Source organism: Pleurodeles waltl, chromosome 1_1 (genome assembly GCF_031143425.1).
Source record: "Pleurodeles waltl isolate 20211129_DDA chromosome 1_1, aPleWal1.hap1.20221129, whole genome shotgun sequence".
In the NCBI taxonomy this organism is placed as follows: Eukaryota; Metazoa; Chordata; class Amphibia; order Caudata; family Salamandridae; genus Pleurodeles; species Pleurodeles waltl.
In genome coordinates, this window is record NC_090436.1 from 384370816 (window position 1) to 384395136 (window position 24321).

The 24321-nt window shown below is 45.3% G+C and overlaps 1 protein-coding gene across 1 annotated transcript in view; it reads right to left on the bottom strand.

The window, feature by feature from the left end:
- The window catches only part of TENT2 (terminal nucleotidyltransferase 2), a 568493-nt gene that overhangs the window by 347844 nt on the left and 196328 nt on the right, over positions 1 to 24321 (bottom strand). The gene's annotated exons all lie outside the window — the stretch shown is intronic.

Here is a 24321-nt window from a genome sequence, read left to right on the forward strand (position 1 = left end):
CTTACATTGGTGGTCAGCCTTTTGGCTTGTCAATGCCGTCTTGTTATGGAATGGCCTTTGTAAAACATTGTTGAGGTAGCTGCCTGGCCCGCACCATTACAATAAACATTGGCAAAATGAAAAAATATTTGATCTCAAAAAGCACACACTTGCTAGGTAGTCCCTGGCACTAAACAAAGCTACTTTGTGTGCAGATATGCTGGTTGTAAAAGAGCAGAATGTTGTCATCCACAGTGAAGCCAGCTGACCGATGGCTAGATAAGAAATAGAATTGTTTTAAAAGCAAAAGGTGTTGGTTAACGTCAGGCCTATTAAGGGCCCAATTCTTATAAAAAAGTCGCAAAAGTGTACCCATGGTATATGTAGGTTTGCACAGACTAAAAAGTGCATTTCATCCTTGGAATTATTGCTCACCGCTACTTCCATACACAGTATGTGATCTGTGAAAAGGTGGCAAAAGAAGGAAACTGCTAGTATTCAATCCGTACTACAGTATGAGCCCTGGCATAATCAGAGAGGATATTATCAGAGCTCTTATATAATGAAGTTGCTGCCATAATTGTTTTCCACACTGTCACCAAAGAGACTAGTGGATTTATTTTACAGGACAACTAGATTTATAACGCAGCCAGTCCCATGGACAAGTAGATATTTTGTTAAATTCAACACCCACGGTGGATGGTGAAGAGGTTCAGGGTTTACCCTCCTGGGCAGGTTTTTAGGGACCGTTAGAAGATCCTTTACTTTTATCTATAGGTGTCTCACCACCCTTCCCATGGGGAAGCTTAGTAACCACGTTCATCTGGGCACCCCCAGTGGAAGACTTGGTCACCCTAGTCTTGAGCCAGTGGATTGCTTTCTTTCCCAATTCTTGAGGAGAAATTGGACCTAGGTCTACCAAATCTTGATGCAACTTCTCATTAAAGCAGTTACTTAAGATGTTTTCTTTCATAATCAAATTATAGAGCTCTTCATAGTCAAGCACTTCGCTTCCAGTTAAACCACCATCTTAGTGTTTTCACCTACTGGTCTATGATGTCAACCCAGGACTGGCTTAGGGTTTTCTGAGCTCCCCGAACCAAATTCTAAACTCCTCAGCGGTGAGTCCAAAGCCCTCAATTAGAGTAGCCTTCATGAGGTCATGGGACTCGGAATCTACTTCAGTGAGTGTGAGGAGCCTGGAATCTGAAAAGCAGGGTTCTGGGGCGCCTCTAAATACTAGATTTAGGGGCATTACAGGGGTCATAGGATAGTAGCAAATGGCTACGGACCCTGAGGGTGGCTACACCCTTTCTGTGTCCACTCCCTTTGGAGAGGGGGGTACAATCCTAACCCTATTGGCTAACACCACCCATAACAAGATGGAGGATTCTGCCAAGAGGCGTTATGTCAGCTCCGGGCACCCTAGGGGTGGTCCCAGCTGGGGTGGATATTCCTCCTGGTGTTAACTAATTTTCCTGCTGGACCTGCCGCCAAAAGTGGGTCCTGGTCCTGTAGGGGCATCTCCAATAGCTGGAGTGCCCTGAGGCAGCAAAACAAAAGGCACGAGCCTTTGAGGCTCACCACCAAGTGTCGGTGTTCCTGCAGAGGCTAGGTGTGAAGCACCTCCACACAGAGAAGGCTTTGTCCCAGACTCCTGACAGCACAAAGGCTCTCACCCCATAGGGTCAGAAACTCATCTGGTAGTGGCAGGTTGGCAGAGACTGGTCAGCCACTCATCAGCGAGTTGGAAGAATTTCAGGGGGCATCTCTAAGATTCCCTCTGTGTTCATTTTACAATAAATCCAACACTGGCCTCAGTGTGGGTTTATTGAGCTGGGAAGCTTGATACAAAACTTCCCAGCATTCAGTAAAGTCATCATGGAGCTGTGGAGTTCGTAATGACAAACTCCCAGCCCATGTACTCAATATGGCTACACTACACTTACAGGGTCTAAGAATGGACTTAAGACAGTTTTGGGGCATATTGCTCATGCAGCTATGTCCTCACCTGTGGTATAGTGCACCCTGCTGTGGTGAATACATTTTAGTTTCCCCCGGGTCATAGGAGTCAGCTTAGCCTTTGGCTTGCAAGCATGAGCCCCCACCACCTAGTGACATTTTACCCATTTAGCATGCAGTTTTATTCCATTACTTTTATTATTCCCAATAGCTTTTTCATTGTTTAGGTTTTATAGGAAATATTTTTATTTTCATTATCAGCGCTTTTCTGAGAAGGCGTCATTATCAGCGTCACTATCAGTGATACACGTAGGTATTGTCATCATGTCCCATCAAGTGCACTTGTTAGGGATTGTTTATGCAATTGCCGACACAAGTCTGCCACATTATCAGTTTTTTAGGAACATACCTACATCAGGAATCCTACCCGATCTGTATAAATACACCTCACACAGACAAGGTCTTTATAGTGATTCCTTCCAGATGCCATCTATGCTCAAAGTCTTCTTGCTGCAGAACTCAGCCTTTGTCTCTTCATGGAGTCTGACCTAGAGAAGATTCTGTTCTGGATAGCACAAAAAACTAACCAGATAGAAGCAGTGTTCCCCCATACGGGACCCAAAGATGAACACAGAATTCTAACAATGTGCTTGCCATTCGGAATGGTTCCCTTAGTGGACGACTGTGCCACATGGGGTACAGTCTTCGCTTCAATTTACACAATGAAGCATGGTACCCAGACGCTTGCTAACTTGCCGGAAGTATTAAAACAAATTCAAGGAACACGCAGCTGCTCCAGCGCTCCAGCCCTAGATTTGGGGATGAAACTGCTTGCCTGGGCCTGGCATGCACCTCACTGGGTCTAAAGTCATTCAAGGGGATAGTCCCTGCCCCAGTGGGCAGTCAGGAGGCTGCTCTTTCCAGTTGTCCATGCCTGTGACAGGAGGTCACACCACCTAGTGCAGGCTTTTGTCTCAGACCCTCTAGTGCTCTGGCTCTCACTTTGGGGAGTCAGAAATGTGTCTGTGGTGGCTGAACTAGTCAGGATCAGTCAGTGAACACACTAGTAGGTTTTCAGGGGGCACCTCTAAGGTGCCTTCTGTGTGCGTTTATTTATAAATCCATCACTGGGGTCAGTGATGGTTTATTATTCTGAGATGTTTAATAACAAACATCCCAGGATTCAGGGAAGCCATCATGTAGCTGGGGAACTCGTAATGGCCAGTGTCCAGCACATACATCTAAAATGGCTTTCCTGTGCATTAGGTCTCAGAATCGACAGAGGCATATGCAGGGGCATATCTGCTCATGCATATATGCCCTCACATGTGCCTAGATACACCCTGCCTTAGGGGTGACTTACACCTGACACATGCAGTGATAGGGGACCTGCACACAGAGGTGTGTGACAGGTCGTGCTTCCAATTTATCCAGCACCAACACACGCAGTCTGCAATGGCAGCACTGTGTGGGTTTGCTGAGGGGTCCCTGAAGGTGGCACAATTGGTGCTGCAGCCCTCAGAGACCTTCCTTAGTACCCAATGCCCTAGGTACCAGGGGTACCATTTACTAGGGACTTACAGTTGTGGCTGAAGAGTTTGACAACTGTGCAAAAAAACGGTGCATTTTTCGGGGAAGAGATCTGGCACAGGGGACCTGGTTAGAAAGGGGTCCTGTGCACTAACAGTCAAAGCCACATCAGAAACCAGACAAAAAGTGTGGGTAACCATGTCAAAAAGGGTGCTATCCTACAATTCACATGCTGTGAATTCTTCCGCCATCTAGTGTTGGGCTTAGACATTTACAACTTGCTCTGCTTCAAATTAACTCTGAGTCACAGGATTTAATGACTACTCTTATTAGTGGTACTGTGCATGCACATCAGCTCCATTGTTACACTGTTTTTTCTCCTGCACACAGGGCACAATCAGGAATGAAGCATTGAGAATAAAAAGAACACATGAACATGCAAATTAGAAAATAAAAGGAACCAAAAAGGAACATTTTTGCAAAAGCCTCCGGCAACTGGGGAGGAGGGTGGGCACATATGAATCTACAGCACTACATGACACAAACAAATGCTTACAAGGTAAGTAACATTTTCTGTTTATGGCATGTGTAGCAGTAGATACACATGTTCTGCATAAACTGTAAAGCATGCCTCCCAAAAGTAGAGGCTTACCCCACGGATGTTGCAGAAGATTGAAAGAGTGTGCATAAAACAGCCTGGCCAGCTCTAGCTTGCTGTCTAGTCAAAATCTACAGAATACAGTTTGGTAAATGTAGGAGGGGTAGGCCAAGTATCTGCTTTATATAGATCAGCTAATGGTATATTACCTAAGAAAGCCATAGAAGCCCCTTCCTTACAAGGAGAATGAGGTCTGGGAAGGACAGGCTGAGTTCTCTTTACAGATTTGTATTCACTTGACCAACCATTGTGCAATCCCTGCCTCAAAAATACCGTTTCCTTAACGGGGGTGCAGCAGGAAAGACAGCTGTGGAGTTTCACATAAGGGCTCTGTCCTGTCAATACAGTACATTAGTGCTCTCTTGACATCAAGAGTGTGCAAAGCATGTTCTGCTACCATTTCTGGAAGTGGAAAGAAGGGTAGCTCAACTGTTTGCTTAAGGTGAAAAGTGAAAACCACCTTAGGCAGGAATTTTAGAATGGTTCTGAGAACCACTTTATCTTTAAGTACTTGGAAGAATGGTTCTTTTAAGGTAAGTGTGTACATTTTACTAACTCTTCTGAGAGAGGTAATATCTACAAGGAAGGCTACTTTCCAGGATAAGAATTGAAGGAGACAAGAGTGAAGTGGTTCAAAGGGTGGACCCATCAATCTTGTGAAGACAATGTTAAGGTTCCAGACAGGAGCAGGAGCAGGGGTGTCCGTAGTGGAATAATCCTTTATCCTTTTGAGTCCTTCCACGAATGCTTCAATTATTGGAATTCTAAATAGGAAAATATGTTGGCAATTCTGCAAATAGGCCGCTAAGTCAGTCGGATGTAAACAAACAGATGTGCAAAGAAAGGGAGTTAAACTACAATGTGTTGTGCACACACGGTGAATGGATTGATGTCTTTAGAAATACAACACCACAAGACCTTTACATTTGGCTGTGTGACATGCCCTAGTACTAGGCCATCATGCCTCTTGAAGAATAGACTTACATTCTTCTGGTAGGATGAGATTACCAAATTCTAAGACCTCAGGACATATCGCAAAGTTCAGCTGCTGAGGGGTGGGGATGTCTGAGAGTATCATGGTTTTGTGTAAGAAGATCTGGCCTGTTGGAGGACTTCACATATGGTAGCAGAGAGAATTCTAGTAGAGTGGAGTACCATGGCTGACAAGTTCAGCTTGGTGCTACTAAAGTGAATGTGAGGTTTGCCCGACTCAGCCTGCTTACCACAAACTGCAGAACGGGAGAGATGGAAAAGTGTAAGCAAACATCCCAGACCAACTCATCAATAGAGCATTGCCTAGAGACTGTGGGTGTGGTAGTATGGCAGAGAAGTTTGGACATTTTGCATTTGCAACAGTGGTGAACAGATCTAATTATGGGAACCCCCAATTGTTAAAGTACCAGTGGGAGACCAGGAGGTGGAGTTCCCACTTGTGGACCTGTTGATGCTCCCTGCTGAGCAGGTCCGCTAGAATGTTGTCCACTCTGGGAATGTGCTGCCTAAGTAGATGGCCCACTTCCAGATGCTTTGAGCTACACTGGATAAATGTGTTCTCCCTTACTTCTGTAGATAAAACATTGCAGTTGTGTTGTCTGTGCGTATCAGGGCTGCTTTGTTCTGAGTGAGAGGGTGGAAAGCTCAGAGTGCGGGCTGGATAACTAACAACTCCAGGTCCTTTACATGAAGCATTTGCTGAGCAAGAGTCCACTGCCACGGAACAGTGAGATGACTGAGGTCTGCCAACAAACCAATTACCGCTACGTCTATAGTTATGGTCTCTTGCAGAACTGGGCCCAGGAAGGGCCGCACCTGGAATGAGTTGTTTGTATTTCACCACTGCAGAGAGCAATGTGTGCGGTTCCACGCCAGCACTACATCTTCTAGATGACCCTCCGCTTGAAACCACTGTGTCGCTAGGCACTCTTGTAACGGGTGCAAGTGGAGCCTTGTATGAAGCTAGCGAAGACGTCATCATGCGTAAGAGATGCATTTAATTTGTGACTGTTATTTGCAGATCTGGCTGAAAAAGAGGCAGCATGTTTTGGAAAGCATGGACCCTGGCTGAGCTGGGGTAAGTCTTTCCAATTGAAGCATCGAAGAGTGCTCCAGGAAGGAGCTGTATTTGTAGGGGTTGAAGATGGGATTTGGTCAAACTGATGGTGAAACCCAGACTGTGCAATCTGTCTACTGTGGCAGAGGTGTGGGTGAGACAGAGTTGCTGAGCGTTGCTTTTGATCAGCCAATCATCTAGGTAAGGGAACACGTGGATGTCGCTCCTCCTGAGATGAGCATCCACCACAGCCATGCATTTGGTGAACACTCCTTTGGTGCAGTAGCAACCCCGAAGGGTAGGAGTTGGAACTGACAATGTTATCCACTTAGCACAAACCTGAGGTATTTTCGATGCACTTGGTGGATGGGAATGTAGAAGTGGGCGTCCTTCACATCCAGCATTGTCATGAATTCTCATTTCTGCAATAGTCTTGTACAGTCACCATGTGAAGTGCCCTGAAAGAACATATTTGTTGAGATGTCCTGGCCTAGGGAGCAATCTTTCTTTGAGATAAGAAAATACAGCAAGTATACACCTTTTCCATGGTGTTGATGCAGAACAGGTTCTATGGCCCTGTTAGAAATGGGTTTCTGGTTGGCTAGGGTATGCACCTAAGCCAGGCAGAACCCACCCACTCTAGTCAGGGCTAGGGAGTTACACACCCAAGATAACCCCTGCTCAACCCCTTGGTAGCTTGGCACGAGCAGTCAGAATTATCCCAGAGGTCATGTGTAAAGCATCTGAACAACACTCACAACACAAGTGACACAAAGAATACACCACAAAGTAAACACAACAACAGGTTATATAAAAATAAACTGTATTGCATAAGACCTCATTGGACCCAAACACGACATGTATCATAATACCCTGCTACACAAGCAGTTATCAGAACATTTCACAGGTTACTTGTAGTGTGCGAAAATAAGCAGTAGTCAGGCAAAGAAATAGGTTACTGAAATCCTGCAACCCAAGCAGTAATCAGGTTGTCATTATCACCAAAAGTGCACATATCAGGATAAACATTATAAGAGATTACAAGACATTACCACAAATGCACATGAAATGAAACATCCCCATCTGCCACACCATTGTTGTGTTGGAGCTCTGACAGCCACAACACCGTGTTGCGCGTAGCGCAATGCTTAAAGAACTCACACAACACCGTTGAGTTCATTTCTTGAATCGGCGTGGTCGGATTAGGCCGCACGCGCACGCTCTCCAGCAGCACGGGTCTCGATGCCGGCTGCGAGCGTCTTTCTCCCTCTGCCTTCCGACCACGCCCAGGCTTTATTTATAGCTCCGGGCCGAAGCCACGGAAGCAAACCAAAACACATGGAAACAAGAGGTGGAATCCCTCCTGAAACATCCGGGGATTCCACCACGTCACTACACACAATTAACAATCCCCCCACAAGTTAGCAGGGTGTCGGAAGGTCGGTTTCATCATTGACCTGCGACACCACATTCCTCCCCAAAAATGAAAAACACCAAAATATCGAAACAAACTGTTCACTAGTCACACAAGTGGTCACGAAGCAAAATCGACAGGCATGGATTACTGCGCAAGTTGTATCGAGCAGACCCTGAACGATGAGACGACAAATCCGGAGCCACATCGACAGACACCGGCTCAGCCAGGACAGGACCAGGGTCATCTTCATGCTGCTCATGAAAACAAGAAAGAGGACTGTCCCCTCCAGGTCCCAGAGACAACGGATCACCAGCCTCGGCATCACAAAACTCTTCTCCAACATTGTCTCCGGAAGGGTAGAACCGTTTAAACAAAGAAACATTGCGGGTCACTGTCTCATTCCCACGTCGGGCCACTACAGCAGATCCATTTAGTTGCACAATCAGCCACGGGTCGGGACCAAATGGCGTGCGAAACTCGCTCCCCGGCAAAATTTGTTTCAGTAACACTTGATCACCCACTTGCAGGTCAGACGGGACTGCTCGGCGAGAGCGGCTTGCCCTTTGATTAGACACACGCCGTTTCTCCTGTACCACTTCACTAGACACGGCGGGAGGAATCCAAGAAGAGTGATGAGGAATGGCATCCACAGACGCTCTCCCAAATGCGAGATGAGTCGGTGCCCTGTTCGTGGTGGAATGGGGTGTTTGCCTATAATTCCTCAAGAATGAAAATATAGCATAATCCACAGCCTGACCACCAGCTAAAGCGATCCGGATCACCTTGTTCAAAGTCCTCATGAACCTCTCTACCTCACCGTTAGCTTGAGGCCAACATGGGGTAATACGGCGGTGCCGGGTGCCCGCCAGGTTAAGATACTCAGCTAGTTCTTTACTTTGGAATGGAGGTCCATTGTCTGTCTTTATTTCCGATGAGACCATGGGTAGCCATGGCTTTCTCAAGACCAGAAATCACGACATCAGCCGTTAGGGCAGGAATGATCTCCACTTCAGGATACTTTGAAAAATCCTCGATAAGAACCATGGTGTGGCGACCATCAGGCAAACTTCCAAAATCCAAACTAGCCGATACCCAGGGCCCAACTGGAGATGGCTCAGTTTCGATCGGATTGGGCCTACTCGATTCACCAGTGGCCTGACACCACCTGCAAGACCTCACCAGAGTCTCCACCTGTTCGTCCATAAGAGAAAACCACACTTTTGATCGGAGACGACTCTTTGTCTTGACCATTCCTTGGTGGCCATTATGGGCCAACGCAATCGCCCTGACAGTGAGGGAGGACGGAATGACCAACCGATTTCCTCTCAAAATGCACCCCTCGGGATCAGTGGTAAGCTCATCCCTCACACTGTACAGACTCCCAATGATGTGTTGTGACTCGGTGGTCAGTAGAGATAGTTGTCCCTTAAGGTGGCGCCACTGGTTATTCTGCATGGCCACCAGAACTTTCTGTAGACACTCATCCTTCTTGGTAACTTGCACAATCTCACTCATAGTCATCAGTATCGGCCTGGACCGGTCTGTGACGTATCTAACGTATTCCTCGGTCTCTTGTGCCTCCTCAATCTCCACAGCGGATGCAGCTTGTGGATGTCTTGACAAGTAGTCCGCCGAATTTTCGGACTCCGGACGGTATTCTAACTGGCATCGATAGTCTTGTAACTGTAGCATCCACTTCTCAATCCGGAGCAGAGGTTTGGAAGCAGTGCCATTAAAGAGAGGAAGCAATGGCTTGTGGTCGGTGGTTACAAGGAAGGGGCGACCATACATATAGATATGGAAATGCTTGCAGCCCCAGTGCACCGCAATCGCTTCCTTTTCTATCTGCGAATAACGCTGTTCAGTTTCAGTCAGCGATCGGCTGGCATATGCAACCGGGAACCACATCCCGTCTGGCTTCTCTTGCAGCAAAACGGCCCCTAATCCTTTCGGTCCAGCATCCACAGCGATTTTAGTACTTAGTTTTGGATCAAAATATTTCAAGATGGTGTCACTGGAAAGCGCCTCTTTGATCGCCTCAAACGCACATTGCTCAGGGATTCCCCACCGCCATGGCTCAGAGGCTTTGGTGAGGTTCCTCAAAGGCTGCGTGAGATTAGACAAGTCCTTAATGAAACGGCCACAGTAATTTACCATTCCTAAGAAACTCCTGACTTCAGTGATGTTGGTGGGAGGGGGCGCCTTTTTAATGTCATTGACTTTGGCCGGATCTGGGGCTTCCCCACTCGCTGAAAACGTATAACCAAAAAATTGTATCTTGTCCTTTAGGAACTCACACTTTTCACGGTGGAGTGTGAGTCCTGATTCCTTAATACGTTGTAGGACCTTCTGTAGTCGGGAATGGTGTTCGGGAATGGTGGGCGCATGTACCAGGATCTCGTCACTGAAGTTAATGGTTCCAGGCAATCCAATTAGCAGCTCCTGAATGACATTTTGGAATACCTCGGCAGCACTGGATACCCCAAAACTCAGCCTTTTATACCTCCGGAGCCCTACATGTGTAGAGAAAGTCGTAATGTAAAGGAGTCTTTGGCCAATACCAACTGGTGGTATCCGGACCTGAGATCTAGTTTAGAGAACCACCGCAACTCGCTGAGCTCCCCCAGAATGTCATCAATCGCCGGTGTTAAATGCCTCTCCAGTTTGATCGCAGCATTAGTGAGGCGCATGTCCACACAGATTCTCACTTCGCCAGGCTGTTTGGGCTTCCTCGCCACCACGATGGGGGAAACCCATGGAGTGGATACAGAGACCTTCTCGATGATTCCAGCCCTTTCCAAATTTTCCAGTTCTCTCTCCACTTGGGGTCGAAGGTGGAACGCCACTCGCCGATGACGAAGAGCTACCGGTTGTACCGTATGATCAACGTGGAGCTTGATTTCTCGGCTTCGGAGGCATCCAATTCCCTTGAATACCTCTTCATATCGTGCCACCAGCTCAGTTACAGACTCTTGATGAATGCTGAACGCGAAGGTTACAATTGCCAACTCTTCTGCTGCTTTACAGCCTAACAGCATTCCAGTTCCTCCCTCGGTCACGTAGACCTTCGCTGAAGTGGATTGTGATCCATGGGTGAGAGTGGTTTGGAACACGCCTCTCATAGCCAAAGGGGTGCTTTGCCCATATGCATACACCTTGATGTTTGTCTTGGTTAGTGCGGGAGTCGGCACCATCCGACAGTATTCCTCTGTAGCTAACAGATTTATGGACGCTCCTGTGTCCACTACTGCAACAATCTTGTGTTCGCCCATCATGATCTGGCACTTTGGAAGTGGTGCTTGTTGAGGGTTAGTAGGCTTGACAGCAAATAGGGAGTGGACAACATGAATCATTGTTTCATCATCATCCATGTCACTCCCCCGCTCCGACTTCTCTGGAGGAGTCTCTTCCAGTGCGACATTGACTGATGCACTTGCAGCTCCCCTGGATCGGCAAACCTTTGCGAAATGATTCATTTTCCCGCAGCTGGAGCATACTTTTCCTTTTGCTGGGCACTCAGATGATCTGTGTGGTATCCCCCCCACAGTACCCACATTGCCTCGTTCAGGCTTTGTTCGGTCTGGGTCTGTTCACGGGTGCCGTGACTGCATTGATCACTTCTTCCTTTATGGGCCGTTATAAGGCAGCCTCCATGTGCGAGGCTCTGGCTCTCGACAGCTCTTTCATGCGCCCCAATTGTAAGATTTCCGGCAGAGACTTTCCGGATTCCTCTAGGATGCGCTCCCTAAGCCTTAAGGAGGCACACCCTTGGATCAACTGCCCTCTCACCTCTTTCGTTTCGTCATTAAATCTGCACGTGCTCGCCAACTCTCTTAGCCTTAGGTGGAATGCATCCAACGACTCTTCATTTGTTGACTCGCTTGTCTGAATATGAATCTTTCATAGTCAGTGTTAACCATAGGCTCGAAGTGCCTATTGAGTGCCACTATCAGCGTTGCATGTGTGTTGGGTGCGGCTTCCACCAAGTTCTTTGATATCTTATATATGTCTTTCCCTCCTATATGTATGAGCAGAGCACGTTTCTGGTCATCTTCTACCTTGGTGGCCTCAAAGAATAGGAGTACTCTTTCCACCCATTCTTTCCACTTAGGAGCTTGGGTAGATGGGGCTCCTGCCACAATGAATGGCTCTACTGGAGGTATTGCAGACATGATGTTTAGTTATGCTGAGGGGCAAAGTTGACCGTACTACTATTGTGTAGGTGATGAACAAGAATTGTCTTTCTGTTTGTGCACTAAATCCCTTGTTTGTGACCTTTGCCACAGCTCAGAGGGGGTCCTTTGTGTGTCCGTGATCCAGTTCTCACCTGGATCACTCTTTCGACCAATGGGAGTAAACAGAAACGGCACGAGCACCGTGTCATCCACGGCCGCCACTCTGTTATGACCTTTGCAGGCTCGAATATTTTTTTTTTTCTGGGCACGTGCACCCGCCGCACGAGCACCACGTTCTAACGAGCCGCCACTGCAGGGCACACCCAGGAGCGCGGGGCCACACACCATCGTCGCCAATTTGTTCTGTTGTGGCTCTGACAGCCACAACACCGTGTTGCGCGTAGCACGATGCTTAAAGAACTCACGCAACACAGTTGAGTTCGTTACTTGAGTCGGCGTGGTCGGATTAGGCCGCACGCTCTCCAGCAGCACGGGTCTCGATGCCTGGCTGCGAGCGTCTTTCTCCCTCTGCCTTCCGACCACACCCAGGCTTTATTTATAGCTCCGGGCCGAAGCCACGGAGCAAACCAAAACACATGGAAACAAGAGGTGGAATCCCTCCGGAAACATCCGGGGATTCCACCACGTCACTACACACAATTAACAATCCCCCCACAAGTTAGCAGGGTGTCGGAAAGTAGGTTTCATCACTGACCTGCGACACCACAACCATGTCCTAAAACAACCCTACTCTCCCTGTCCATGCAATGCCAACCCTGTGATACATTTGTTAACATATGAACCCCTGCGCTCCTTTTATAGTAAATGCAGTAATCTGACCATAACGTAGGGAGCAGGCACAACTGCGCACTTACTGGGGTGAATACGATAGCCCTAATGGTCCAAAGAAAGGGATCCTCACCGTCGGGACCTTGGTGGCAAGATCCACTTCAAACTGCCACCAACCGGGTCCTGAGTTTGTGTGCCTGACCCCTAAGGTATGGCGACGTGAGGGGCAGAAAAGCTCACAGCAGAATCGTCAAGAGGACCTCGCTCGGTCCCCCGTGTGAGAAGCAATGCACCACAGTTGCCCGCAGACACGAGGAGCAGCTGCCTTTACTGTAAGTTTCGTCCATCACAGGGGTGGGGGGGAGAATCACCTTAGTAGACTCCCCCCTCTCTTGGGAGCCTAGGCAGCAACAGCGTTAGCGCGGCCAGGGCCAGCCGGAGAATGGTGAGGGCGCTCCCATTAGAGAGATTACTGTAGGGAGCCCAGAGGTCTTTTCCGACCTGTCAGCCTTCGTGCATCAGCTGGTGTGGCACCAGGGGGAAAGCCTTCCCGGTCTCACTCCTCTACTTGCGCGGTCGGGGAAGAAGAAATCACCGCTGCCACCCGTGTCCTGAAGGGTGAGCAGCGGTTGGAGGTGCTTCGCCTCGGTTTTGAAAAATATGCACTCTTTTTGCCCTATCACTCTCTTCCCCACTTGAGCTGCTGGGAAAGATGAGTGAGGGAAGTCTGGCTCCCGCCGGACTAGGCAGCCCCAGAGGTGTGTCACCTCAGAGACCTACGGCAATTTTCTCCCACAAAGTTGTAGTGTTCTCAAAGCGCCAAGAACTGAAGAAAGCAGGGGGTCAGGGGGCACACCACCCAGCCCCTGGAGAACATTGGTGGAGGCACTCAGGGTGCAGGTGGCAGGCAGGCAGGCCCCCACACAATGTTCATTGGCTCAGTGGCAGTCTTCCAGCAGCATCTAGTTTCACGCAGTGTCTCCTAATGTGGGGGAAAATCTCTGTACTTATACTCATTTTGTGCAGTCTCCACAAAAGGGGGAGAAGGGGTTTCAACCAGTCCTAACTGGTTCTAGGAGTGTCCCCTCTCTCCTTCAGCACAGGCCCCAGACATCAGTGAGACACAAGCCCTTTGTGTGAGGCCAGGGCACAGCCTTTACAGATGCAGGTGTGCCCCACCTCACCATCTCCAAGTCCAGGAAGACCATTCAGTATGCAGATGCACTCTCGTAACACCTCCATCCTCCCTGTGTACAGGCTGTCAGAAAAATATGCACAAAGACCAGCTGTTACAATCAATGGGATTGATGGTGGCCCACTGGTGTGTGGTGAGCTCAATCTCGGCTCCAAATGCTTCAGGTCGGCAGGCCTCAGTGGCAAACGGGACTTCTACTCCAAAGGTTTTAATGCAAGGTGTCTCGGCTCTGAAATCTTTGGCTCCACCCCTTTCAGCTTCGACGGTGGTCAATGGCGCGCCTTTGGATCCGGGGCCAAAGCTCTATCGTTTGAGGTGGACTATGGTGCCAAGTGTGGAATGGACATCAGGTCAGTCTTGGAATAGCGCTGTCAACCATGGCCGGGAGACAGTGACATACAAGATACCTCACAGGCACAGGAGCTCAAGGCTGCCTCTTGGCGGTGAGTAGTGGGAGCATCAGTACTCACTGCAATCTTTTATTGCTGCTGGATAGGCAGAGCATGTTCAGTCTATCTGCTTCAGAGTAGGAGCTTTCTGGCAAGAAGGCTGGTTTATTTTGACACCAGGAGCACTGGATTCTTCTATATCAGAGTCCTCACACTCTTCGAAGAGGTCTGGAGTGTCTTCCACTTCTGGTCTGCGTGCTATGGTGGATGAGGCGAGGCAATGAGCGCATTGGTTCCACAGAGCCTTTTTGTAACATAACACTAAACAGGAATCTTCTTGGTGATCAGGAGACAAACACAGATTGCAAACTTCGTGGATACTTGGCGTGGCAACTAGGACAGAATCGAAATGGAGTACTTTCCATCATGAAGACATAGAGCCGGACAGAGGAAGTCGAGAGGAATACAGTTGACACAGAGTCAAAAGAAATGTGACAGTTGAAAACAGGCAAAAGCAGAATTGTTTTGTAGAACCTACATGGCAATGAATCTGAAGGCCCAGCTAGAATAATGTACAGCGCGAACTGGAGCCTAGAACGGCGCGATTGAACCAGACAGCAGAGAAAAAAAACAATCTAACAATGCCCATGAGCAATACCACTAATAAGAGAAGTCCCTAGATCCTATGACCTGAAAAATACTTCATTCGAAGATAAACATGTTGTACATGTCCAAGCCCAACACTAGATGGTGGAAGAATGAAGAGCATGTGTATTTATAGATGGCTTGGGAAGGGTATTAGATAGTTACACTAATCCTAACTGAAGTGATAGACTTGTAAAAAAAAATAAAAAAAATAAAAAAAAGTACTGCTATACACAGCAGCAGCAGTGTTCAATACCTACTTAAAATAACTTTATTTCTAGACCTCTTAGCCAAATAGGGAACAAACAGATGAGATACCAGAAATGAGCCTACTGCCTAATCTCACATTAGAGTTGAGTTAGATTTACAGAGACAACAATGATACCAAGTGCTATACAGGATAGTTCAACAGCAGATACATAAAAAGGGGATGATATTCGTAATGATCTGTACCAAACATAGGAAGGTAGCCTTCTGAACTGAGTCCAACTCGTTCTAGAGGCAGCCAATGAGAACAAATACTAAGTAGTACAATAAACCAGGTTGATGGGGATACCTAAGTTACTGTAGTACAATAAAAATGCCAAAGTATAATTGTAGTATAAACAGTTGGTTAGATATTACAATTTCACAACAATAGGTAATAACAGGTTTGGTAAATTGAGACCAAACAATGTTTACTTACCTATAAGAGTAGTTTTGCAGCTTGAAGAATTATCTGGATTCACATGGTGTGCATTATTTCTGCACCTGGAGGCTGGCTCTGGAATTTGTTCTAATCCTTTTTTTTTTGTTGCACCCATTTTCTGCTGTGTCCATCCTCCTGTGACATCAAACCTATGCCATGGAAGCCTCTGGGCGTGGCTGCCATCTTCTCATTATTTTTTTCTGCTAGGCAATTAATGCCACCACTTGGAATTCTTATTTTTTTGTACATACTGCCTCCACCTCGAAGTTCCAAATCTACTAATTTTTGGGGTGAGAGTGTTTTTGTGGGGTAGGATTGTGAATCCATAACATTCTTCAAGCTGCTAAGCTACTCCTACAAGTAAGAGACAGTTTTATTTTTCACTGTAAATCGTTTTGGGTTTTACATGCTGTGAATATATTCTGAAGCATATTCTCAATCCTTAGGAGGCTTGGTTAAAATGTGTGAATTTGCAATTGAGTGCTTCAGGACTTTCTCTTCTAACTGTGGTGCCTTGTTAGCTTTAACGTCCACCCAATTGTGTTTTGTGAATGTATGTATTTATGTCGATGTGGCTGCTGTGCATATGTCCCGTTTTCCTTGTAGAGTGCCCTGTTGGGGTTTCCCCCAAAGCAACACCTGCTGCCTTATAACATGCTTGGACTTTATGTGTTATCAATCTTGCAGCAGGGACCTTGGTGAATGGCGAATCTTTAGTTGCTGTTATAAAGGAAATAAAATAAAATTGGCACCCCATCTTGTTATGTTATGGCCAGCTCATGTTAGGGCTGCAGCCCAACTGGCTTTCTAATTTAATGTTGGTGCACTGAACTTAGGGCCAGATGTATCAAACATTTTTGAGATCGCAAAAATGTGTTTAGGTATGTAACAAGTCCACTTTGCGATTCGGTAACTTGTTACTGAATCGCAAATTGGATTTGCGACTACATACCGATTCGGCATTAGAAAGGGGTGTGTCAAGGGCGTCCCTTCCCATTACCGAATCGCAGAGGTATGTATGATTGTTTTGTGACCATGAATGCGGTCGCAAAACAATCGCAGAGACCTCCTACTTGAAGTAGGTGGTAAACCATTTGCAAAGGGGAAGGGGTCCCCAAGGGACCCCTTCCCCTTTGTGAATGCATGTGAAAACTTTTTTTAAGAGCAGGCAGTGGTCTCACGGACCACTGCCTACTCTTAAAGAAATGAAAAGGAAACTTAATTTTTCATTTTAAAACGCATCCTGTTTTCCTTTAAGGAAAAGGGGCTGCATTTAAAAAAAACAAAATAGATTGCTTTATTGAAAAGCAATCACAGACATGGTGGTCTGCTGAGCCCAGCAGGCCACCATCCCTGTGATTGGAGCCATTCGCAATGGCTCACAAATTGCAACCTACCTCATGAATATTGATGAGTTATGCCCATTTGCGAGACCTTGCGAATCGCAGTATGAAACTCCAGTAGTTTCATACATTCCAATAGCAATTACTTAATTGCGATTCGCATTAGTATTAGAAATCTGACCTCTGCAGCTTTTGAGACACGTCAGAATTTGTATCATTTGACACAGTGTGTGGCCTCAGATTTTTTTCTGGATTTCTGATTATTTTTTTAGGAAACACTTAAAAAACAAACATTACAAATATTCATGATGGTTGTTGCAATATTGGCTACCTCCTTCACATAAATAGGAAACCCCTGTTTACTGTTGGTTTGTCAAGCTTAGCTCTTTAAAGGCTTTTGCCCACATTTCATGGGTTCTAATATTTGAACGACATGTTTACTAAAAATGGCACATCCTATTGCTCTATGGGTAAATTACAGGGCTAACAGTTACACAACTTCTCAAAGACAGAGGTGTGCCTAATACCTGGGGGGGGGGGGGCTGAGGGGCAGCAGTAATATTTGTTGTCAATGCACATGCACCACACATCTTTGACAAATTATTTTACTACTGGGTAGAGTTTGATTCTAAAGATGCTACAATATAGCAGTTTCGCACACATACATCAGCAGCTGTGGGTGCACAATACATGAAGGGCCAATTGAATTACGTGGTAGTGGAGCACCAAATTATACAGCATGTTATGCAACAAGAAAAGACAAATTGTGAGGCATAACAGAGCACTTTCTTTATAGTATTACTTCATTATTCTACAGTTATTACAAATGGTAATGCTGAGAGGGCAAAGATTTTACCTCAACAGTACCAGCTTAACAATCAAATACAGAAATAAGCAACTGAAAGATGACCAGTTAACTTTTTTGTGAAGGGCTTTTCCACTGTGCACAAACACATGCTGCGATGTTTTAAGTAAATTTTGATTCCTTTGAGCTAGAAACTGTTTTTTTTTGTGCTAAAAATTTGCAGTATATGATGGATTATCTGGCAAATTCTACTAATCCATAAGTATGTGAAAACAGCAGCAGATTCACACCAATCCAGTGGCCCTGAATATAGGACACAGAAGTGGTTATACATTTTTTTGTCTTACCAGCAACACCAGAATTTGTTTGCTGGTCAATTAAACACACACACACAAAACACGGGGTCCTCTCCGTATTGGCTAGTTACACAGCTTTTCCTAATCCTCTCAGCAATTACAGACTGCAGAAGTTGAAAGACTGGTAAATCAAATAGTAGCCCTAGCCCTACACAGGCGACTCAGACGATATGTATTAAAGAATTTAACAGGCAGAGCACTTTCCTTGGGGCAGGTTGTAATACCGGCAAATCAGTTGCAGACCATAAATGTTTCCGTTGGTATAGTGCCCTTGAAACCAGATGAAATTGCCTTGTGGACTGTTCACAAAACTAACCAGCTGGAAGCGGTCTATCCTTAGATAACTCCCCCATAAGCATAGGTTCTTGAATCACATCAGGATTCAGTCCACCAAAGAGGAGTGCAACAACTGGAGAAGTATTTTTGCTTGCATTCACAATACCATGCACGGTACACTTTCACTTGCAGTTGTTCTAGATGTATTTAGACAAATACAAAATCTGCACAGAGTCGCACCAGCTCGGGATTTAGGTATGAAATTAATGGGAACTTTTGAAGCAGTTTCCTCAATCATTGAGTAATATATCCGCAGAGAAGCAGCAGCTCCGGCAATTCGCCAGCGGCTTGCAGCAATTCCTATTCATGAGTGTGAATGGGAGTTGCAAAAGTGATTTCTGAAACATATACATACACTAAAAGGAAACAAGGGGTACAACAGAAAAAGCAGACTGGATCTCCACTGACTCTGGAGATCAGTAGGTCTCCGGAGTTGACAGAGGTTACAAGTTTATGGAGTGTGATAAAATAAAAAAACTCCAGATAGGTATCAGTATTTTGATAGCTGTTCTTTCCATTCTTTTCAGGATTCTGACAGTAAAAGGACACAGAGAATGGACAGACTGAGTATAGCAGAAAAGAACGCAGCAACCAGAAAAGTAAATCAGGACATGAAGTTGATGTTATTGTTAAAGAAGAATTGAAAGATTCCAACTCCTAAACAAAGTTAAAAAAAGAAGAAAGTAGCCGAATTAGCAAAAAAAAACATGCCATGCAAACTACGGATACTTCAGTGAATGGGACTTGGACAACAGCACTTCTAGACAGCGTATTCGAAATAACAATAGTTCCCCAGGCTCTCAAAGAGTTTCTGGTGGTCCAACTAATGAATACATGTAAGTTGAGACCCCAGATAGACATTTAAATCCCCCAGACATGGTTTATAACATAAAAACACACTGAGGGTGACATACTACACACGTTTAAAGCAGTATTCTGGCCGCATTTATCTGATGCTTACATCGGCATTCACACAGAGGATGACTGGCGCCCAGTTTTAATTTAGTGGTGTACCTAGAGGTGAGGAGCTAATAAGAGTAGCATTTTCCTCTCGTATACCAAGATATCAGGGAAATTCATGCAAGGCAGTGGTCTTTGAAGCAACCTTCTGCCTTACACAAAAAAACAATCAAGGTTGGATAAAAATTCCATTCTACATGTTTTTTTTTTACGGACTAGATTGCGCTGGTCGTGTGGCACTCTCTTCTATTGCTTATTTTGAGAGAATTAATTGTATTTCTTTTTTGAGAACTGGAAGATGATGTTGGGCTGTCTTCAGAGGAGGAAAATTTGGAGGTTGTGAACAAATTCCAGGGTGTGCCCATGCTGGAATACTTCCAACACCAATTTCTCGGACGATATGAGCTGCCATTGATTGAAGAATTTGGATGATTTGTGGCTGAACTGACATGGGGCTGTGGTGACAGGAACCTGCGGTACTTCATTGCCTCCTTTTGCCATCTTGAGATTTTCCTCCTGCTGGAGGGCGTCGACCCCTAGAAAATGTGGTCGTTGTGGTTAGACTGTAGGACTGAGCCGAATACTGTGAACGAAAACCCTGTTGAAAGTAGAGCTGAAACCTCTGTTGGAACTGCGGTCGGGAGATATACTGGCCTCTACCTCTGCCTCGAAAGGACTGGAACCTCCTCTGCTGTAAGTCTCCTGGAGACTTAGCTGTGTCCTTGTCAAACTTGATAGGCTGCAATGCATCATCAAATTGTTTCCCAAAAAGGCATTCTCTGTTGGACGGCATGTCCAATATATTTGGACTGCACATCTGGACTGAAAGTAGTGGCTCTAAGTCAACCTTGGTGCCTCAATACTGCGCTCCAGCCATTTGCCTGAAGGCTGTGGAAAAAAAGTCCATGGCCACATCTACGGTCTTGGAAGAAACCTTTTCACCTTCTGCCAGGATCTCTCTCGCCTCTTTTTTCTTGTCCTCAGGGAGATAGTGAAGCAGCCACAAGATGTCAGACCTCATCTGCCGGTCGTATCTCACCAGGATAGCCATGGGATTGGGGGCTCTTTTCGAAGTAGCTGCCATTGCTGCAAACCTCTTGGCTATATTGTCAAGTCAGCGGCCTTTCTTATCCGGACGGGCTGCACATAGTGATGAATCATTTTTTGCTCTCCTCTGGGCAGCTTGCATGATGACCGAATCTCTCCAGGGATGGCCAATAAGATATGTAGGGGAACTCTCAAGAGCCTTGTGCTTCTTGTCGAGTTCTGGAATGACAGCCGCCACAGACGTTGGTGTCTTCATTCACATTAGGCCTTCCTGTCAACTAAAATCTACAATAGGGATGGCCAGAGTGATGTATTGTGTTCCTGCCTTAAAATCATAGAGGAACACTGTTTGCTTAAATGGCATAGGAAGGTCAAAGTGCTTAGACCCTCTGTCAAACAAATCGTTGAAACTGCCAATATCCACAGGTGGCGAATTGGCTGCTGGTGGGGTAGGAGATGCTGGCATTGGTGCAACATAATCATCTCACTCATCATAGTCAATGAGATTAATTTGAGTCACGCCTTCTTCCAATTGCGGATATTCGCTGTTCTGGAAAGTATCCCAAATTGATATTGGTGGTGTTATAGGTCTATGTCTCTCTTTCTGAGGCCTAGACGTGCTTTGTGGAGCAGAAGCTGCGAAAGGGGGTTTCGCTTTGGGTGAAAACTGCTGCGATGGGTTGGCATCCAGGAATCTTTTGTAATAATCAGTAGCATCATGCGTAAGTCTGTGATCAGTGAGATAGGAATATTAACAAAGTTCCTGAATATGATGCTGCTCATCTTCTTGCTATTCATAGGGATAATGTTCATAGAACTTATCGAATTGCTGAGGGATGCCCCCTATCAGAGGGAGAATAGTCGCCTTCCAAGTAGGTTGACTGATCACCTTCTACTTCTTCGTTGATTTTTGACATTTTACCCTCAACTGTGAAGGGCTGTATGCAGGGCCAAATATACCGTCATTTGCAGACTCCTGATACTCAAGATGACGTGCTGGAAGCAGTGGGGAAATTTTGGGAAAGTCCTGAGGCATAGATAAAGTTGTGTGTACTGGGAACATGCAAGGTCTCTTTTCCTCCCCATCAACAGCAGCGCCGACACAGCATCTAGAGGAAACTTCGTTGATGATGAAGCTGCAAACGCAGCGACCGGCTTCAGAGTGGTTGATGATGAAATCTTCGAAGATCTTGATGTAAATGATGATCACAGATTTCTTTGACGATGCGGCCGCTGTCACTGTTTTTATCGTTGACGTAGTGGAACTCATCATCGACGGTGCGGCTGTTGGTGACACAGAAGCAGCTGATGGTAAGTTCTTTGTCAATGGTGCCATGGATGGATGATTTTTTTCCTGAAGAGGACTCCTTGAAAGGACTACGAGGAGCAGATGGAGGTGCTGAATCCAACCTGTGATGTGCAGAAGAAGAGCCAGCTATCTCCTTCCTTGGTTCTTTCTCCTCAATTGTCTCTCCTTTGTGAGAACTAGACTTTTTTAGAGTCTCTGTGAGAGAACGATGATTCTACTTCTTTCTGGAAGTGGTATGATTCTTCTATTCACACTCTGAGCCTGAGCCAGCCTTATTTTGCAGCCACAGAAGTAATCTTCCCTCACCGTCTTTGAGGGTTTTCCCAGAAGAAGTACAACAGTATTTGCATTCTTTGGACTGATGTTTAGGATAAAGCCAGTACAGGCATTCTTTGCATGGATCTTAAGAACACTGCCTGGATTGTGCAGAAGTCTTGCTAGACCTAAACAGCCCTTTCTTAGACTTAGACGTTCTGTGTAAAAACCACAGCTAGACACCCTTCCAAACTACCTCAGATGATGGTAGTAACTGAAGATATGAATTGGAAACTGCAGGACAAAGGTTAACAGTGACACTGTGACTGAGCAAAGCTCAGGGAGACTCAACAACACAACATGCGGTAAGAAATCTGAGGTAATGGGGCTCTGCAAGGGATGAGTGCTTCAGGGTCTCTGCTCAGACTGGCTGAAGTTTGGGTGTATTCAATAAAAGTGAATGGGCTACTAACTGCTATTGTTTTTTCAATAGAGTTTAATGCTAATGCTTTAGCAATGCTTTTATTACCGTTCCTGTGGGACTCCCATCATGACGAAGGGGGAGATTCAAGCATGTGAATCTATAAAAGATACAATACTGGAGAAAAAAACCCTTTTCCTTTGAACAGTCTTATACAAATGCTTCCAAGTACTGTGGCCAAGGCTCCCAGATACTATGCCAATTACATAACACCATTACCAACTGGGAAAAACTAATCAATGTGCCCAGTGATTTTTCAATCTAACAAAGGAAAGAACTGTCCGTGCTTATCCGAATTGAAAAGATGATAAATAGAAAAAATTGTACAGTTTGTACCTTTTTATATTTTTATCTTTTGTACTTAGCCACATTAGCCAGAAACCAAAGATATTCCCTTGTTTGCTTTTTATAAACATGCATATATTCTCAAAGTATTCCTGTATACAATGCTTTTACACATTTGTTCACATAGCTTTAAAGTGCTTTTATATAATGTTTCATTCAAACACTTTTATGCGCAATGTTTTATATGATTATAGATACATTGTATAATTCCTTAAAATTCATAATGTTTAATGATATTTTTAGTACGGTACATGTCTCAAAATAAGGGTATTTCAACCCAAAATCCTGGGATTGTGACCACTGTGACAGTTCTTGTTTGGGCAGTCTGTTTTCAATCCTCTACTCCAGTAAGCATTTCCCTTATCTCTATTAGGACGTGTGAAGTTCCTCGAACACACATAAAAAGTGAATATCATCATGGTTGACAACCCTGTAGGCTGACAAAATTATTGTTTATATAAACAAGTGCAGCCATTACAAAATGGCCCCTTACAGTGTAAGCTTGTTTATAAATATGGAGGCTTAACATCAACATGTGGCTGGAGCCAACACATTTTTTGCTATTTCAGTTTAGTCTTAGTTAAGGTTTATTGTCTCCAAACACTGTTTTCTTTTGAAAATAGGAGATGGAATCAGTGGTCAAATGGCAAATAAACTCTAGGGCTTGACCACTGATTAGGATATGGACATTGAGCCAGCTTCTACTCTCAACTGGACAGTTGATTCCATAAGCAGTGCATAAGGTGTCATTCACCAAGAGCACATATCGTGGTTCTGCAGTAGCAGTCAAATAAGGAACAGCTGGAGTCAGCCATTCAAAGGTATGCTGTGCAATTCATCCAAAGAAAGTCTGAAATTCAAAAGGTAGGTTTGTTATTTAATGTTTTAGTTAAGGTTTTGCATAGCATTTAGAAATAGTTTTAGAGCATTAGTATGTTAGATACATTTATATTGTTTTACTGGCCATAACATGGTCAACTGTTTTTGCATTCTGTGGGGTTACCTTACGTATTTTATGCACTAGACTGAGGATTTTAAAATAAACATCTTAAACACGTCCCCATTTTTTATTGCCATCTTTGAGTGCATTCTTCACAAAGGAAAGATTGTCTGGATTCTCGCTATGTCTCTGAACTCATCTAGAACAACTGACAACCTGGAAACACAGTCTGCAAAAGACTGCACTGTAGAATTGCCTTAGGAAGGAGGTTCAACCGGTTTCTAATTTAATGATGGGGCATTAAACTTAGTCCATGCATCAGAAGATTAACAATCAGACCCTTGTGGCTCTGTGGATGGCACAGATTTTGTATCAGAGAGGTTCTTGGACGTAAAGGATTGGTAGTGCTTAGGGGTATTATTGAGTGTTCAGGGATGTGTAGAGTTTAGGAGGTGAGGGGATATTAGGGGTCAGTGATGGATGGTATTGAGGTGGTGATGGGTCACCAATTTATAAGCATCCAAATTGTAAAATATATAAATCCAAAGTACTACCATTTGAAGTAGAAGCATCAAAAAAAGGACTTCAGACAAAATTAAGCCAGGCAACCGTCATCCAATGGATGTCTTCTGCCCCTGCTCCTCTTCAATTTGATACTAAAACCCCT